General features: G+C 46.9%; 1 protein-coding gene across 5 annotated transcripts in view; it reads right to left on the bottom strand.

Moving 5' to 3' along the window:
• The window catches only part of LOC122544710 (zinc finger and BTB domain-containing protein 7B-like), a 92,786-nt gene that overhangs the window by 84,439 nt on the left and 1,297 nt on the right, over positions 1-7,050 (bottom strand). For 4 of the 5 annotated variants that reach the window (XR_006310457.1, XR_006310455.1, XR_006310456.1 and 1 more), the window contains exon 2: positions 2,992-3,113. The exons of the other annotated variant lie outside the window; for it this stretch is intronic. The gene's annotated coding sequence lies outside the window, so the exon portion shown is untranslated. The remainder of the gene's footprint in view (positions 1-2,991; positions 3,114-7,050) is intronic. 5 annotated transcript variants of the gene reach the window in all.

The following is a 7,050-nucleotide window of genomic DNA, read 5'->3' as shown; positions in this document are numbered from 1 at the left end:
CTGTCCACTACACCTCCAAATTTGGTGTCATCTGCAAACTTACTAACTGTGCCTCTTATGCTCGCATCCAAATCATTTATGTAAATGACAAAAAGTGGAGGGCCCAGCACCGATCCTTGTGGCACTCCACTGGTCACAGGCCTCCAGTCTGAAAAACAACCCTCCACCATCACCCTCTGTCTTCTACCTTTGAGTCAGTTCTGTATCCAAATGGCTAGTTCTCCTTATATTCCATGAGATCTAACCTTGCTAATCAGTCTCCCACGGGGAAACTTGTCGAACGCCTTAATGAAGTCCATATAGCTCTACTGCTCTGCCCTCATCAATCCTCTTTGTTAAATCTTTCCTCTCTCATCCCAAACCTATGCCCCTCTAGTTCTGGACTCCCCCACCCCAGAGAAAAGACCTTGTCTATTCACCCTATCCATGCCCCTCATGACTTTATAAACCTCTATAAGGACATCCCCTCAGCCTCCGACACACCAGGGTAAATATCCCCTGCCTATTCAGCCTCTCCCTGTTGCTCAAATCCTCCAACATCCTTGTAAACCTTTTCTGAACCCTTTCAAGTTTTACGACATCCTTCCTATAGGAAGGAGACTAGAATTGCACACAATATTCCAAAAGTGGCCTAACCGATGCCCTGTACAGCCGCAACACGACCTTCCAACACCTAAGAAAGAAGCACAGTAATGATTTACCGTTAACTTTGGTTTCCTTATTTTTCTGCTGTGTACCTAAGATTCTGTCCCTCGGTATAACCTTGTACCTACAATGATGCCATAAAGTGGCGATTTGTAAACTTTTCACTGTATTCATGAGGGCACACGTGACAATAACCTAATTCAATTAATTTCCGCTGTCTTTTCAAGGAATAAGTCCCAAAAACTCTCAATCTTATTGAACAGTAGAGCAGGCCTTGAGGGGCTAAATATGCCCCCACTTCCGCTCCTAACTGGTGGTGCATTTGCAAATACAATGTCGTGAAGAAGCATCACTAATTTTTGTTTGGCAGTCAGGGATGGATGTAGCGCAGGCCTCAAAAAAGAGAAAGCATCAAACTCAGGATAATTTTCACCTCAGTTTGCTCACACCCCCACACCATTGGGACGAGTTGGGTAAAATATTACTCAGCGTTTCCAAATTTCTGGGACTTTTTTTTTTGCAAGAGTGCACAGTGCTATGTAGAGACCGGCAAGCTTTGGTACAGGAGGATGGAAACATGTTCTGACAAGCTCTCTCTCGTGTGTCAAGCAGAATGGAAAGAGGCAGGAAGAAATGAAAACAGTGTTTCATCTCTGGAAAATCCGCTTTGCTTCGCCAACCCCTAAAAGGAGGTGGGTAAATAAAGTTAGGGTCTCAGACTAGACACTACCCTCTCAATCTATTTAACCCAAGTCCCTGGACTCCTCCACCTCTGCTCAAAAATTTTGATTTCACGCAACCAACTTGCCATCTCATCTGCTTTCTTCCTCCTGTTCTGACCAGCATCATGGGCAGCCGGTGAGGGGAAGGGTGATCTACATTTATCTGCTTAGTAACAAGGCTTCACAGATGACTTCTCTGGAAAGTCGGGTTGCGAGAGGAAGTGGCCACTACGGAAATGAACAGTGACCTTATAATGGGAGATGGGGGAGGCCAACTTGCTCAAACAATTCAGGTGGTCAATATACCTGGTTTGATTAGATTCCCTACAGTGTGGAAAGAGGCCCTCCAGCCCACACCGACCCTCCGAAGAGTAACCCATCCAGACCCATTTCCCTCTGACTGATGCACCTAACACTACGGGCAATTTAGCGTGGCCAATTCACCTGACCCGCACATTTTTGGACTGTGGGAGGAAACCGGAGCACCCGGAGGAAACCCAAGCAGACACGGGGAGAATGTCTGTGTGGAGTTTGCAGTTACCAGAGGCTGGAATCGAACCTGGGATGCTGGTGCTGTGAGGCAGCAGTGCTAACCACTTTGACAGGCGTGCGCAAGACACCAGATTCTAATGTGCTGCTGTGCAGCAGAAGAGACACTAACCCTCCACTTACACATAAAAATAAAATTTCCAGTGCCCTGTGTCAGTATGAAGGACAAAGCTTCACTTCTGCAGAGGAAGTGATGTATTCCCACACTCTCCATCCCCATCTCCAATCGTTCTGGACCTTTCTTTGTACAGTACGTGATCATGACATTAATAGGAAACACCCGCACAAGCTTGGGACTCTCCAAAGTGCTTCAAGAAAATTTCTGAGGGAGGGCAGTCATCATTGTGAGGCAGCAATTTATACACTGCGAGCTCCCACAAAATAGCCACACCATCCTGAAAATAACTATCAATGCTGGAGATCTGAAAGACACAGAAATAGAACCTACTGGAGAAACTCAGCAAGTCTGGCAACATCCACGGAGTGAGAAAACAAGATTTAACGTTTCAAGCCCAGTGATGTATCTTCAGAAAGTTTCAGTCCTCTGCAGTGTGACCCTTCTTCAGAGTAGGTCAGAAAATTTCTGAAGAAGTGTCACTAAACTCGAAACATTAACCCTTGGTTTCTCTCTCCACAGACGCTGCGGTATCTGCTGAGTTTCTCCAGCAAGCTCTGCTTTGATGAGCACAATTCAATCATGAACCAGCTCTTCAGTACTTTCAGGGAGTGCAACAAAAAGGTTTACCTGACCAATTCCTGGGATTGCTAAATCTTTCTTCACCGAAAAGTGCAGGGGAGGCGAGAAGGATGGGTTGCTGCCTGGAGCTCGGCTGCAGATCAACGTGACCTCATTGCATGGCAGGACAGCCACGACAGGCTAATTGATATTGCCTCCACTACTACCTTGCATTGCTAGATAGAGGGAGGGAAGGGAAAGCAGGAGCTGAAGGACACAGCCTTCCTTGAAAGGTGCAGAATTTATTCTACAAGCTTGCATCTGGGCAGAGTATAAAAAAGCAGAGAGAACAAAAAAAGGGGGAGCATTTTAATTCTGGAAAAAAAAAACTGTACTGACCAGTTTTTAAGTCTTGGCTGAGGATTACTGGCAATAATCCAACCTCCGTCTTTAGCCGCAGCACAGGTCCCTGTGTGCCTCCTTGGTGCAGATTAAGACATTGTGCTTGGTTTTCCTCTGGCCTAAGAAGAGACCCAACAGATGATGAAACTCGGCCTGTTCTGTCCCTACCATCGCTTTCTGTTCTCCAACCCTAGTTCAGCTGGCGGAGAGCCCCAGAGGAAATTCTCCAACCGCAGGAAACCCTCAACTGGACTTGGCCTCGCAGTCCAGTGACCACCACCCCAGCTCTGCAGCAACTGCACTGCCACCACAGGGCATGCGATGGAGGAGACCCTCTCGGTGCATGCTTGATACATCTCCTCCACATGGCAGCAGCTGCAGCTCCAAATCATACACAGCAAAACAAAAACACAGCTGGACGAAACAGCTTGGCATTCAGTGGACAACGCCCCTAGTTTCCTACTTCGACTGGGACACCCAGATGGTAGAACTTGAACTTAATAAAAATCTGGAATCAAGAGTCTAAGAAGAACTAAGAGCCTAATGATGACCATGTACAACAATAGATACATTTCTGATGAAAAGTATGATTAAGGGCTATGGGCAGCAGGCAGGAGAGTGGAGTTGAGACCAGGATAAGATCAACCTTGATCATGTTAAATGGTGGAGCTGGCTCAAAAGGTTAAATTGCTTGCTCCACTCCTAATTCTTAAGTCGACTGAATTCACAAATGTCCTTTTGGGATGGTGACAACCATCCTTACCCTGTCTGGCCTGCATGAGAGTTCAGGCCTACAGCAACAGGGTTGGCTTTCGACTGCCCTCTGGACAATTAGAGAGATGAATAATAAATGCTGACCCAAGTCCTATGAATAAATAATAAGAAAACCCAGCCAGGTAAACTAACAGAAAGTTAGATTTCCAGCACGGAATGGGAATGTGACTGAGCAAATAATCCAGAGGCCCCCAGGATAATGCAGGGGTTTGTTCCGTGTGGAATTTACATTCAATGAATAAAACCTGGAATCAGAAGATGGTCTTTGGGCAGGTGACTGTGATGACTGTCATCGATTGTGGTTAAAAATCCCCATCGGGGGGTCACTAATTTGGGGTGGGGGAGTAATTTGCCATCCTTACCCAGTCTGGGCCTACACGTGACTCCAGACCCTACAGCAAGGGGGCCGATTCATTACCACCCTCCAATATAAGCAACAGGGGCTTTTGCCCGAAACGTCGATTTTCCTGCTCCTCGGATGCTGCCTGACCTGCTGTGCTTTACCAGCACCCATTCTGAGCTAGACTTTGGTTTCCACCATCTGCAGTCCTCACTTTTGCCTAGTTGATTTTAATCTCACTGCGAATCCTCTTGCAAGGATGCCTACCGCGAAGAAGTAGTCCTCCTCTCTCCACAGGAATCTCAATGAGTCTGTCTCTCACTGCAACCCTCTGCCCTGAAGCTCTTCAACCATGTACTGAAACAAACTCAGTTCAATAAATGCCTGCATTAAAATTCATTCATCAGATGAGGGTGTTGCTGACTAGATCAGTGTTTATTGTCCATCCCTAATTGCCCAGAGGGAGGTTTAAGAGTCAACCGCATTGCTGTGGGTCTGGATTCACACATAGGCCAGACCACGTAAGGAGGGCAGTGAACCAGATGGGTTTTTCCAACAATGGATTCACGGTCATCATTAGACACTTAACTCCAGATTTATTTGAATTCAAATTCCACCATCCGCTGTGGCTGGATTTGAACCCCAGAACATCACCGTGAGAATCTGCATTTACAGTCCAGTGATTATAGCAGCAGACTAACGCCTCCCTAGTGTCACCCACATCTCAGGAAAGGAATAATGGAGCACAATTTTAAGGGGTAGGCTGCCATTTTCAGATCATCTCATATTAATGCCGTCTGCAATCCCTCTGTCAGCAGGGAGGTGGCCAGGTACAGTGGCAGTCTGCAAGACCGGACCAATTATCTAAGAAAAGACACATTCTGAGGTAGGGTCACTGGCCCTGAAAAAGTAACTCTGATTTCTCTCCACAGATGCTGCCAGACCCGCTGAGCTTTTCCAGCAATTTCTGTTTTTGAGGACTTGACTTAGGCTGTTTAAATTCATTGCTTTTTCAAAAAGGATAGAAAGCTCGCTGAATGGCTTAATTCAGATGTGATAACAATTGCAAAACGGGCCGTGCATTATTAAAATGAGAGAAAACAAGATGTGTCAGTCCTCCTACACTTTGCAAATGCGAGTGACATACATTTCATTTGCATCCAACCTGGCAGGGACTGTCTCGCACAAAATGGAGGGCGAGGGCAGGTGTGGACTTGTCATAATGTGGGGATTAAAAGCACTGTGACTGTTTCCTGGCACCCTACCAATCAAACCTGAATTTCCAAATTCATTCTTTAGTCACAAAACCTGTAAGGTACACCACACAGCTGATCAAACTTAGCAAGAGAGAATAGCCTTTAAAATTCATCTGGATGGGCACATGAATAGGAAGGGTTGAGAGGGATGCTGGCATATGGGAGTCGGTCAGATTGGGTCATCTGGTCGGCATGGACGGGTTGGACCAAAGGGTCTGTTCCCATGCTCTACAACTCTAAAACTGCCAAAACAATCAATCAGTTTTTGCAAATACAATCTGTGACATCTGGGATTACTCACTATACATACAGTGACAGGTTATATTTGTAAAAATAATCATCTTTTTAAAATTCATTCATGGGATGTGGGCATTGCTGGCATTTACTGCCCAGGCCGAAATGCCCAGAGGGCAGTTTAAGAGTCAACCACATTGCTGTGGCGTCTGGAATCACGTGTAGGCCAGGGTAGGTAAGGATGGCAGTTTCCTTCCCTAAAGGACACGAGTGAACCAGATGGGCTTTTTCCAAACAATCAACAAATGGAATCACGGTCATCATTAATTCTAGATTTTTATGTCAAATGCCCAGCCTGTAGGGTTACCAGGCCCTCTGTGCATGCTGACAGGAGGGTTGTAGACAGAGCATCCTTTGCCCCAGGGTGCCTCTAGGAGAGCTGCCTCCCAGCTTTACTGCATCCATCATCATGTAGTGCTGGAAGTTGGGATGTAGCCTTGGAACCCAACGGTTCCCTGCTCCAGAAGACCAGCAGGGAATTTGAGCAACCGAGTTGATGTTTGTCTCGATCCACGGGTTTGGGGGCAGTCTGTGGAGATCAGAGTCTGCCGTCGTACCCGCTGTGTCTGTCTGTCTCGGTCTCTCTCACTAGATCAGCGATGCAAATGTACATTCTGCAAGGAGCTTTATGGTGATCTCTTCCCAACTCGAAGGCTGGCTTATGGAGGGATTGAGGCGCTGGGTGTGCCAAAGGATTGGGATGGACCCTTCTCACCCACCGGTCAAGCTACGGCTTTGTGCTGTTTTGGAAGTCCCCGCAGTAAGGCATTGCCCCAACAAACTCTGACAGTGAAATAAGTGAACCAGCCGACGGCATCCTGTGTACATATCTGGATACAGAGGAAATCTAGCACGGCCGACTCCCCCTCCCACTCCACCAAGGATATGCAGGTCTTTGGACTCCTCCATCGCCAGACCACAATAAACGACAGCTGGAGGAAGAACACCTCATCTTCCGCCTAGGAACCCTCCAACCACAAGGGATGAACTCGGATTTCACCAGTTTCCTCATTCCCCCTCCCCCCACCTTGTCTCAGTCAAATCCATCGAATTCAGCACCGCCTTCCGAACCTGCAATCTTCTTCCCGACCTCTCCGCCCCCACCCCAGTCTGACCTATCACCCTCACCTTGACCTCTTTCCACCTATCACATTTCCGACGCCCCTCCCCCAAGTCCCACCTCCCTACCTTTTATCTTAGCCTGCTAGACAAACTTTCCTCATTCCTGAAGAACAAAAGAAGCCAAATTATATAAATATCGAGCGTTTGTCGAATTCGGTGTGTGTTTTGTCCCTTCCTTGTGACTTGCAAGTGTACAAATAAATGACACTACTGCTTCAGATTTTTGTCTCGGACTGAAATTATTGAAGTGAGTGAGCTTTGTTTCTCACA

Source organism: Chiloscyllium plagiosum, chromosome 51, assembly GCF_004010195.1.
Source record: "Chiloscyllium plagiosum isolate BGI_BamShark_2017 chromosome 51, ASM401019v2, whole genome shotgun sequence".
NCBI classification, from domain to species: Eukaryota; Metazoa; Chordata; class Chondrichthyes; order Orectolobiformes; family Hemiscylliidae; genus Chiloscyllium; species Chiloscyllium plagiosum.
Note: the sequence above shows the minus strand (reverse complement) of the source record. Positions and strands in the feature narration are given on the sequence as shown.